Genomic DNA, 11,395 nt, shown 5'->3' on the forward strand with positions numbered 1-11,395 from the left:
ACTTTTTTTAAAGCCAGAGCCATAGGTGCCTATGTTGGCGGTGACAATGGCGACGACCCTGAGCGGAAGCGAGCGAAATGAGCTCTGATCCACAATAACCCTCGGCGCTGCTCCGAAAAGAGCACAGTTGGAGCACGAAACCTGCCCACGCATTCTACATGCCGGTCAGGTGTTCTGCCACGGAGCCACTCCAGTGCTTGAAACTGCTTTGGAAAAAGACCTTTGTCACATAGGGCGGAGAGTCACCTTAGCAGGCGTAATGTTTACGGCAGAAACGCAGTTTGTACCAGGTGTCAGATCACGTGAGTGATCTGACATAATGATTGAATCATGTAAAATTTCTGCCTTCAATCTTCATCATCCACAGCATTATCAAGAAAGTGCGCAGCTACGTATTTGCGCGCATTACCTCATAGACTTGGAGTGGATACTTCGCTAAAGTCTATCATTGAAAAAGGCACGCAAGGACAAAAGTGCTCGCGTGAGGGCCCACTTAGTGCCGAGCACATGTATTTGCTCATTGCGGCTGATTTGCCTCACACGAGCACAGCCAGGCGTTCGCCTTGTGTTACAGGAGTAACAATGGCCGAATCTTTACCTTCTTACGCAAAATGTTTTACTTTCTTACTCCAGAGGGCATTTTTTGTGCTTATATTTGGCGAAAACGTGTGTTTTTCAAAAAATTGGTGTGCATTGGCATCGCGTACAGTAGTTCACTAAGCGGCCGCCTCCCAACGTTGCCGTGACCTGCGGATAGAGCTCTTTCAATCTGACAGTAATGATTCGGTGCTTCGCCAATGCTGTTTTCTTGACCTCACACGTAGACGAAAAACAATATTGGACCTGGTGTGTCTGTTCTAGTCGGCGCTGCTTATCGCACGGTGACAGGTTTGAGCAGATGCGAACATACTGTCACGTGCGTTTCTTATTATCGCTTTTGTGCATTCGGTTTTCGCCCACAAAGACTGTCAGCAACGGTCAGCGCAAACCGCGCCTCATTGTTCGAGATGCTTCACGATTATTGTTGACCGCTTTGTTAAGATTGCGCGCCGCACGCGAATGTTCCAGCTTTGTCGAGAGATAACGCCGCCACCAGCGATATTGCTGGAAAGTTCGATGGCGCCTGTATAAAAGCCGACGCGCTTGACCGCTTGTCAGTTGATCGACGGTCGATGCTATGTCCGCCGCTATCAGTGTATTGCTGTACTTTGACTTTCAGTTTCTCGGCCACAAGTTCGGCCAAATAAGGAGATTAATCTCGTACGTGTTCACTGCTGCCTTCGTCGACGTCACGACCACGTGACCACGTGACAAAGCGTCGAGGCAAGGACAGTCACGCCGTTACATCCTTCTGAATGTAACGGCGCTCGTCGCAAAGTTTGTGAGGAGCTCTTCTGCCTGTTTAGCTCGAGCACTAACTGCTCGAACACCTCTCGCAAAAGAGACGCCTTGCAAAGCAATAGCGTAATCATCTGCTCCACGATCACACATTTCTATTCAATTTTTACGTTACACTAGGCATTGGAAAAGTAGCCAAGGCCAAATTTGTCCCGCCAACAGCCCGAAAAAGTAGCAAAATCTAGCAACTCTGGCAGCCTTGTCTATAGCAGGACGAGCTCCCTTGCGGTTTTTATTACCGGAAATAGCAAGCCTGGAGCGCAATGAGGCGGCAGGGTATGTGTAGCGCATTAAAAGAGCAATATTCGTAAGCGCGTAAAGCACTTTTACGTTCGAATAGCATGCACTACGCCTTTCACGAGGGTGCACATCCTACGAGAACTGGTATAGCGCATTACGGGGAAGAAGAAACGGCCGAGCAGACCGACACAAGAGGACAGAGCGCTACAAGAGGTAGCGCTCTGTCCTCTTGTGTCGGTCTGCTCGGCCGTTTCTTCTTCCCCGTAATGCGCTATACCAGTTCAAGTACGACGAACCAACTCGCCCAATCTTCAACACTTGTGCACATCCTACGAACAGCCGGGCCATGCACCAACAACTCACTGCTTTTTCTTGGTAAAAAAGCGACTATGTGCCCATATATTTCTGATTTTTTAAATCCATGTGCCGGCGCCTGCACGGGTACCAGCAGTAATATGAAGAAAGAAATAGAAACCGCATTGCAGACGAAACACCGTAATTTACACCAAGCCTTACGGTGGCTTTCCCAAAGGAGAATTTCAATGAAACACTAGCGCCCTAATTTAAGCAAAAAAGTAGACGATGCGAAACGACTGATTAGTGCGCGTACTACTCTGTCTCACTCATTTAAAAATCTTCGAAGGTTTATGCCCCGAAAGGCCAACTAAAAACAAGACCCACTGGAAAAGACGGGCCTAGGCGGGGGCTACTTGGTCGTGCCAACTTATCCTGCGTTTTGTACCGAGCTGGTCCGAGCTGCGTGCCGAGCTGTGTTCTACCGAGCTACCTTCAAGAAAGCAATGCGTGAACAGCAGAGTACTCATAATGGCTAAGCAGCTGAGTGACCAAAAATACGGCTCTTGAGCCCAACCGATGCGTCTGACGCCTAGAACAACAGACAGTTGAGCTTACCACTACCGCGTTTGCGTTGTCCGGTTTGTTTGTCTGTCTGCATGTGGACACCTTGCATTCTTTCACCATGCCTCTGACGCGCCCGCATGTTCTCATTGTTCACTACGGAAGCAATAATATCTGGGGTTTAACGTCCCAAAACCACGATATGATTATGAGAGACGCCGTAGTGGAGGGTTCCGGAAATTTCGACCACCTGGGGTTCTTTAACGTGCACCTAAATCTAAGTACACGGGCCTCAAACTCACTACGGAAGCAGTGTAGCCCAATTTGCCACCGCGCCTGCAGCGTTCTTCGTCACTCCATTCGAGAAACACGCACTGAAATGCATAAGTGCTTCGTAAGAGGCATTAAGCAGAAAAGGCAGACTCGGGACGTTGCAAACAGAATGGCCAACAGAAGTGACGCCAAGTTCAGCATTGCTTGGAAGGTGCGCATTGCACCTACGTTATACTTGTTGTTGAACGACTGTGACACAAATTTCTGCGTTACGCAAGTCGCAATTTTACTTCAGTATGAAAATCCCGCAATACACGCACTGCCATTTGCATCTCGCAGAAGTTCAGCTTCGCTGCGGAATCTTCTGCTTTGACGCAGGCCGACCTCTAACAGACGCCCTCTTTCTGATACTAATCAAATATCCTGACCGCATAAACCACGCCGTTCGAGAAAATAACAACACAAAACATTTTGTTGTTCAGGCTCGCTGTGCTGATTCTCCATGCATGCTCAGCACTTTCCAAGCTGCTTTTCGCTGTACCCCATTTAAGCTAGTGGCAAAGGCTTACTTCTACAATGAATATTGAAAAGAACGTTGCACTTACAGCTACCGGTATCCGGCACGCAATGATTGCTGAGCTTAAGCGGGAGCAGTGCGACAGCAGCGAGTGCTGGCAGTGAACGCGACTGCCGCGAGACGAGCTTGCTCTGCTATCTCCCCTCGCAAAGGAAAACAGATAGGAAACTTGCGAGGAGAGGGGCCTGATAACACAGACTCAAGCAAAGCGCTGGGAAGCCGCCACTACGGCGCAGCAACGTGTCCGCGCGCACGCAAAGAATGCTTGGCGGCTCCTTCGGCTGGTGTTTACCGTCAAACTGGTTCTCGTATTTACTGTGGATATCACTAAGTGCGCACAGCGACAGGCACACGATCTGCCAATAACGTAATCATATTCAAGCACGCGTGTGGCTCGCTGTATCGTTGGCTTTGTTGACGCAACCGGAGGTGTCGCGACCGCTCCGGAAGCCGCAGCGAATATGCTATCTTACTGCAAAGATCGTTAATGACATGTGGGTGTACGCTTATCCAGGATGATTTTCATGAAAAGTGTTTGTCGCCCAATGTTGTATTTTGCCTGAGCGGATAGCCGGGCGGCACGTCACATTGCGTAATACGTAGAAGTATAAGCAGTCCCGGTGCACCGAACTACGTCAACGCCTGATTTGGGTTGGCCCTACGGAAAGAGAGTACGATGTACACGGGCGATGGAGAGAGACGCGGACAGTGCGGCATCTCGGATGTTTCGCATTTGTTTTCAAGCAGTCGTAGCCTAGATGGTCATAAATAGCTGCTGGAGTCATCCGTGATGCAGTCAAGAACCACTCTTTTTTCTTCAACTGTTATCTTCGTTTTCTCTCTTCGCTCTATCTTTTCTATGTCTTTTTTGTCTCTGTCTATTTCTTTATTTCACTCTCCATATAGTTCTTTGCCTTTGTCGCTCCCACTATCTTTATTCCCGTTGTTTCTCTATTTCTCGCTACTTCTTTCTTTTTATCTTTCGCTCGTTTTCATTGATTCTCTCTCTTTCTGTGTTTCTGTTTGTCTTTCTATGCTATGCTTTCCCGTTTTCCTCTCCCTCACCCTCACATCTCTCATCCTAACTTCCCTTTCCCACCTTCATGCTATAATATACGATACAAGGCTGTGTTTTGCTCAGCTAGAGTGCCTGGATAGCCGAGTGGTCACGATCCTCGTCTTCGGGTCATGGGTACGCGGGTTCTAATCCTGCTTTTTCAAGAAATTTCTTTCGCCAAAAGTTTTTTCTTTCTCTCTCTTTTTAGTAGTTCTTACGCCCATCCGAGTTGTTGCATGTCATGCCAGACAAAGTGGCGCAACGGGAGAGCGCGCGCCGCGTGCTCGGGGAGCGAATCAGAAGATGAAGAAGAGGACAAAAAGAGCGCGTGCCGGCCGAGTTCTTGCGTTGCATGCACTAGACAGCTACCTGCCATTCATGATGATGATAGTTTATGCGAACACTTAGCTGCATAACGAAAAGCATAACAGCTCCGATATCAAAAGAAACGCACGGCGCACAAACACCACCAGTGCGTGGCATGGAGTGCGCGTACATACATACAGACACATAAATCAGGACACGGCAAGCAAAAGAAAAAAAAAATTTGAGGCCTTCCAACTGTTTCTGAATAGGGAATGCTGGGGAAGAGTTCCGACGGCAGGCGTTGCGCGCATAGGTCGGCAAAAAATGTGGAGCTCACTCAGACTATCTCATGAAATATAATTTGACCTTAGAGCTCACTCGGACTAAGACTCACCAAAATTTTTCTCAACCGGACTCACTCGGACTCAGACTCAGTGAAACTTTTCTCAGCCGGACTCACTCGGACTCAAACTAATCAAAACATTACTCACTCGGGCTCACTCAGACTCACGGCTCTATCTGAGTGTGAGTGCGTCGACTCATGAGTCCGTTAGCGTATAATTTGCTGGTTCAACGTTGTTTCTGTGCTCTATAACACAAATATCTCGAATAATTGGTGATCTATTTGGCGCCTTTTGATCTCATAGCTTCAAATACGAGTTATCAGTGGGTGCAATCCAGGAAGGACATTTTTATTGAAAGAGATGACTCACACGACGTATGTTCATCAACAACTTCCTGTGACAGAGCTTGCGCGGCGAGGGGGCTGGGGGGGGGTCGTGACGGCACCTGGCCCCCTCGGTAACTCAAGCATCTGATCAGTAAATATTGAGCTGGCGTGTGCACACTAGTGCTTTGAAGTATCTATGAGTCGACGGGAGTATAAACGTGAGCCGGCATAAGGCTGATAGTAATGCTCAAGTTGTGTAGTTGAGGGCAAAGAAACTCAGGGCAAAGGGTTTGTTTCCCTCCAGGCACAGGCTGGCTCGAGGGCAACGTCAGCAGGTGGTGGGGGCGCACAGTGCTGCTCCCAAAAGAGCGTCTCCGGAATCTGTCGAGCGAAGCGTGCAAGTTCCGGAACGGAGGAAAATCAACGGCCAAAAAGGTATGCAGTAAATCGGGGATGGCAGCGCCACAGAACGTGCGATGCCTTCAAGGGACTGTCTACGGCTCCGAAAAATTTTTCTGATTGTGGTGAAAATGAGAAGATCGTTCGTCACATCGGCGGCAACGAGCATGCTTTTGTCCCATAAGAAAGGAATTATACGTTTAATTTCATGTTGAAATCGTGAAAGAATGACCGCTAGCGTCACCCAACGGCGATGTGGCTCAAACTACTGGTAGGACAAGAAATCGTCGCAGGTAGACTCATTTTGCTTAAAAACATACATGTATAACTTAAAATTGTTTTTTTCCGTACTTGAGGCAGCGGTCAGTTGCGTCAGAGAATAATTTTTTGCCTTTTTTCTTCCTAACACGTCTATAAACGCGCCCGGTGGCGCTGGTTGCGGCGCCGTCTTCGATTTCATCTGCTTCAACTCATGCGCTATGCCATGCGGCCCTCCGCGCTGGTCGTACCGTGCCGCTGTATTGCTGTTAGGATGTCTCACATGTGCTGCGCTGTGAATGCGTGCATTTATAGTCTCCTTTTGATGAATCAACTTGGCTTGGATTGCAGCAGCAGTGCTAAAATAAACGCATAGACTGCGATTACAGCAAAAGAAGTGTTCTGTAATCGTATAATAAGGCTTCATTTAACCGCTAGCGCGCTGAAAACGACTGTTACATTCATTACGAAAATAATGTAATCCTATAGAAATCACGTGCTTTCGGTTTTAATTTTCCCCGGCACTACAGTCGTCATCGCGTCCACCAACCAGTGTTGTGGGCATGTTTCACGCCAATGGAAGAAGACCGGACGCAGATCGAAACATTGTGTTTGAAAAATTTCTACGCACTTTCCAGAGAAAGCGCTACAGGGTTAGACACTTCAGGCTGTATGCTTCCGATTACGGTACAAAAGAGAAAAGCTTTGAACGGCGGTAGACAGTCCCTTTAATGGTCTCAGGAGCGGTGGGATCAGTCCGACGGAACAGCTCCTGCATTGCCCGAACATATTCTCGCAGACCCTCGTCTGGATGCTGCGTTCGGGCGTCCAGCTCACGCCGCACACGGTAGTCGTAGTCTACCGGCAGGAACTCTGCTCGCAATGCCGCGACAAACTGGTTCCCGGACTGGAACGGGGGCTGGAGACGTCGCCATCGTTACGCGTCACCTGTCAGGGCAACGGGCAGAACCTGCTGGAGCAAATGGAGCTCCGTGATGCCGCGAACGAACTTGTAAACGGACAGGTCAAGAAAATCAATGACCGAAGTTCCGGCGTCTTGCCCGGTAAACGTGGAACATCCAACCTTGGCAGGGCCATGGGCTGCGTGCATGTGAGAGCGTCGCGCACGAGAGCATAAATGTCCGCGAGCCAAGCCCTGACGGTCTCGAGAAGAGGCACGGGTGCATCCCGAGACGATGAAGCAGTGTCGCCAAGTGATGGCTGCGGACCACCGGTTTCTGCCGCGCCATCAGCTCCCACCTCGTCCTCGACTCCAGGCCCATCCGCATCAGTGCTCGAGGCTGCTCGGCGAGTCGAGCGGGTGTCCATGGAGAACAGACGTACTCACGCAAGACGAGGCTGCAAACAAGACCTTGAAACACACCACAACCGCTAACAAGAAAAAGGAAAATGACTCGCGAAGAAAAAACTAGGCCTGCCACAAGAGGAACTCGGTGTGCCTCTCCGAGAACTACCAGCCGGCCCCGCGTTGGTCGCCAATTGTAGGCTCAGGGCCAAGGGTCAGCTGAAGCCCTCAGAGACTGCACAAAGGCAGAGCAAGAAAATGCATCTTTACTGCGCGGAATCCCGGGCTCAACTTTCCTGGGCTCGATTTTCCTGAAACGGACTCACTCGCACTCAGACTCACGGAGTCACTCGGATTCAAGCTCACCAAACTAAATCTCACCCGGACTCACTTAGATACATGGCTCGGTCTGAGTCTAGTGAGTCTGAATGAGTCGACTCATGAGTGAGTTTGCTCACCTATGGTCGCACGTGTTTCGCTTCTCTTGCCCGATTGTCGATCGTCCATGGTATTAGCTCGACAGCGGCGCGCGCCCTTGCGCTTCTGCGTGCATCGACGTTCCTCGTACTGCCGCTGCATCTTTTAAGAGCGTAGTGGGGCCGTATTCTCAAACGATCGCAAAAGGCGACAATCATAAAAGTATCGCCTTTCGTGCGCGCTGATTGGCTGTTGAACAAAACCGGAAAAATAAGCGCGCCATCTAGTATTTCAGTCGACGTGACGGTGCTCTATGGCACTCCTGACATGACCGAAATAAACGAGCACACCTTATCACCGTCAGTTGGTGCTGAAGTCTAGCATTTCAGTGATATAGACGTTAGCTTCCAGTATTCAGTCTTCGGTGGATATGCGCAGCATTTGTTACGCTGAAGCATTCAGTGAGCATGACCTTGAGGTGTTTTCAGTACTCGATATTTGCCAGCGCGTCTTTTTCTGTCGTTTCAGCGTTCCAGGAACATCAACCGTGCGTTGCTCGCACGGTTTATCACGCGCCGGCAACGTGTTGAGATGTTGAGATGATGTCGCTGCGGCGGCACACTACAGCTGCAATCTCTGAATACGCCGTGTTAAACTCTCCACGAAAATACATTTCACACAAAGTTGGATTCTTTGAATATTGTACTGCGCATTAAACAATCGCAAAAAAAACGATGAAAGCACTTTCAACACGTCTTTATTTCAAGCAGCCACAGCAAAGCCTGGCCACTGCGTAAAAGCCAACATACGCTCGAAAACGTCGCGCTGGGGTGGCTCTGCGTTCGTACGGTACGCTCACTCCTGTGTTATGAAACACAGGATTGAGCGTGTTGTGAAACAACACCAACGCCATATGCAACAATGACGTAACAGTCAAGTGTGTCTTCACTTACTGAACGCATCAGATGCTACGTCACCGAACGTGATGCTATCGCCTTTCGCGATCGCTTGAGAATGCAGGCCTTGCATGCGTCCGACCCACGAAAAGTCCAAAGAGCAACTGAACATGTCGTTAGCGCGATCTCTTACGTCACGATACAACAGACAAACGCGATTGGTCGTTGAAGCGTGTTACCGAAAGACTATGGCGTCTTACTAAAGACGGCTGTGCCGTCTTATTTTTAAAACAGTATTATAAGGCAGCGTCTGGCTGCGCCGGGCGGTGCACGAGCCGCTCTCACACCGAAACGACTCCAGCACCGCACGGAAGCGACGTAATGAATTTCGTCACGTGGAAGTTAGTTTCCGGCTATACGCCTTGTGCACCGCCTATAGAGGCGCCACTGATAGACACCTAGCGGGCTCCCCCGACAGTACGTGCGGGAAGCCGAGCAGACGACAGCGCTTTGCACAGCTTTGCTGTGAGGAGATGAATGAAGTTCGCGTCTGCTATTTCCCCTTCGTGCGGGTGCCGACAACTAATTCTGCACTGGCAGCTGCAGGAAAGGCGCGGGTGGGCGCGGGCCTCTACGAAAGTGGACTTGTGCACGATGTTTGTCACAAACGAGCGTTTAACTAGGCGCACGTCGCCGATTTCGAATGATGGCATGAAAGCCTGGCGCCGACGGTTCGTGCGCGACAGAGCGCGCGCATCGAAAAAACAAGTATAAAAAGGCGCCGGGAGCGCGCCCGCGTGCCCCTTACCCTCTCCGCAGAAGACGCCACCGACAGAGCCAACGAACGCGAAAGATCGGGATATTCGAGAAAGCAAAGCCGAGCCGGCGGCGTCGTCTGATTCCGCAGAGGAATCGGTGAGAGGATCTCGCCCTTTCCCTAGCTTTCGCTGTGCTACGCACAGACGAATCATATGCACCTTCCCGCCTTCCCGAACCCAGGCGCGAGCCGAAACGGGCAATGCAAGCGCAGCAAGCGCGCGGGGGCAGAGTCAGTCAGTGAGGAGTTAGTCGGTGAAGAAGTTATGTCGTTCTAGTGAGAGCATCGTTCGCTCGACCGCAGAAGACGTGTTGTTTGATGATCTAGTGCAGTGAGTTAAGTATCAAGAGATGACAGTGACTAGTTTTGAAGAGGGTCGCCGAGAAGACATGTGATGACCGACTGCGGAGGAGAACGAACGTCCGCGTGGAGTGAATCGTCCTGCCGGTGAATATCAAAGGTGCGTCGCGCAGACCAGCGTAACAAGATGCAGCTATGAGGTGCAGCTCGTGGTGAACAGCCGCTTTGTTTTGTTTACAAAGGTGACGTCTCAATTACTTCTCGTTCTTTCTGAAGTCAACCATTGCTGCATTTCTGTTTCTGTAAATTATAAATATAGAACTTATCTTGTAATAGCGCGGTACATGTACCGCGCTAGTACAAGCTAAGTTCATGGATGACCAACTCGCCCGAACTACAACACTTCTGAAATATAGAACGTTTGAGCGAAGTGCCCTGCACGGCGGTCGAACCGAACCAACGCATGCTCAGGCTGATAACTTTGGTCGTCTACCAGTGTCAACATGATCGAGTGCATCCAGCGAGCACCGATATGGCAGAACGAAAGCATTAGAACAAGAAGCGACGTATTAACCCGCACAATGACGAAGCGGCTCGTCTTTGCCTACGAACAGCGGCGATCCATTGCTTCCGTCGCTCTTGCTCAAGAGGCCTTGCGGTAAGTGAGTAAAACCGTGTTCCGGGCGCGTTTTCGTAGGTGTTTGAGCACTCCACTCCACAGCAATTGTTATTCGACATCCTTTGAAGTTTCGGCCGCCACACATACAACGAACGTTGCTTATTTCACTACGGAAACGTGAACAACGCGGAAACACACGTACAACGACGTAGGAAACCACGGCGGCCGTCTGCTTGCTTTCCCGAGAGCAATGATTGAGTTCGCGCGCCTATGGCGCTTCCGTCGGCGCGCACTAGGCGTATACGCGACCTTTCAATATCCCACAAATTCGCCGAATCGGCACGTCCCTTTCAGTATGGCTCCACATTGGCCTCCCGCTAGCCGCACTTGCTGCTTCTGCTGGTGATCCTGTCTATCTACAGGCCCCTTGTTATTGAATGTTTGATGACTCTCGCAGAATTGGCTCTACTTACTACGATACACTGTTTCAAAAATCAATGCACTTCCTCGGCGACACGTAGGAGGACACGCAAAATTCAGAGAAAGCTGGCTCCATCGGATCCTCCAGCATCCGCGTCAGGAATGCTGATTTGCACGGTTTATCAAGTCTCTGTATGATGACGGGAAGACGCGCTGCAACAGAGGTAGTCTCATAATTGAGTCACTGGACGCCTAGATTTAGCGAACGGCTGGTGGTGACGTACTAGCGCGACAAAAAGAAGTGCGAAAGCGTCGCTTTCGGCACTGTCGAAGTCCGACATGCCTTGGCTGTCGCTGCGCGAATCTGTAATTTCGGCCGCCGTCACCGTAGCGCTCGAACGTTGCTTCGGCTAAAGCTCCGGCTGGCGCTATCGCATCACGTGAGTGTTCCGAGTGCCAGGCGCGACAGGCCGATGATAAGCATAGCAAAAAAAGATGCTGAAAAAGCTTCCTCCCATCATTTTTAACACGAAAGTGTTTTATTCCGGGGTCCACCAAGATTACAGTGACGGTATTTCCGTCAC

The 11,395-nt window shown here is 50.2% G+C and overlaps 1 protein-coding gene across 1 annotated transcript in view; it reads right to left on the reverse strand.

Moving 5' to 3' along the window:
- LOC119382249 (pseudouridine-5'-phosphate glycosidase) overlaps positions 1-3,454 on the reverse strand; it is a gene marked incomplete in the record, with an annotated part of 1,023,505 nt that extends 1,020,051 nt beyond the window's left edge. The window contains 1 exon segment of the mRNA XM_037649958.2: positions 3,375-3,454.
- Between the last annotated feature and the right edge of the window lie 7,941 nt (positions 3,455-11,395).

This window comes from Rhipicephalus sanguineus, chromosome 2, assembly GCF_013339695.2.
Source record: "Rhipicephalus sanguineus isolate Rsan-2018 chromosome 2, BIME_Rsan_1.4, whole genome shotgun sequence".
Lineage (NCBI taxonomy): Eukaryota > Metazoa > Arthropoda > Arachnida > Ixodida > Ixodidae > Rhipicephalus > Rhipicephalus sanguineus.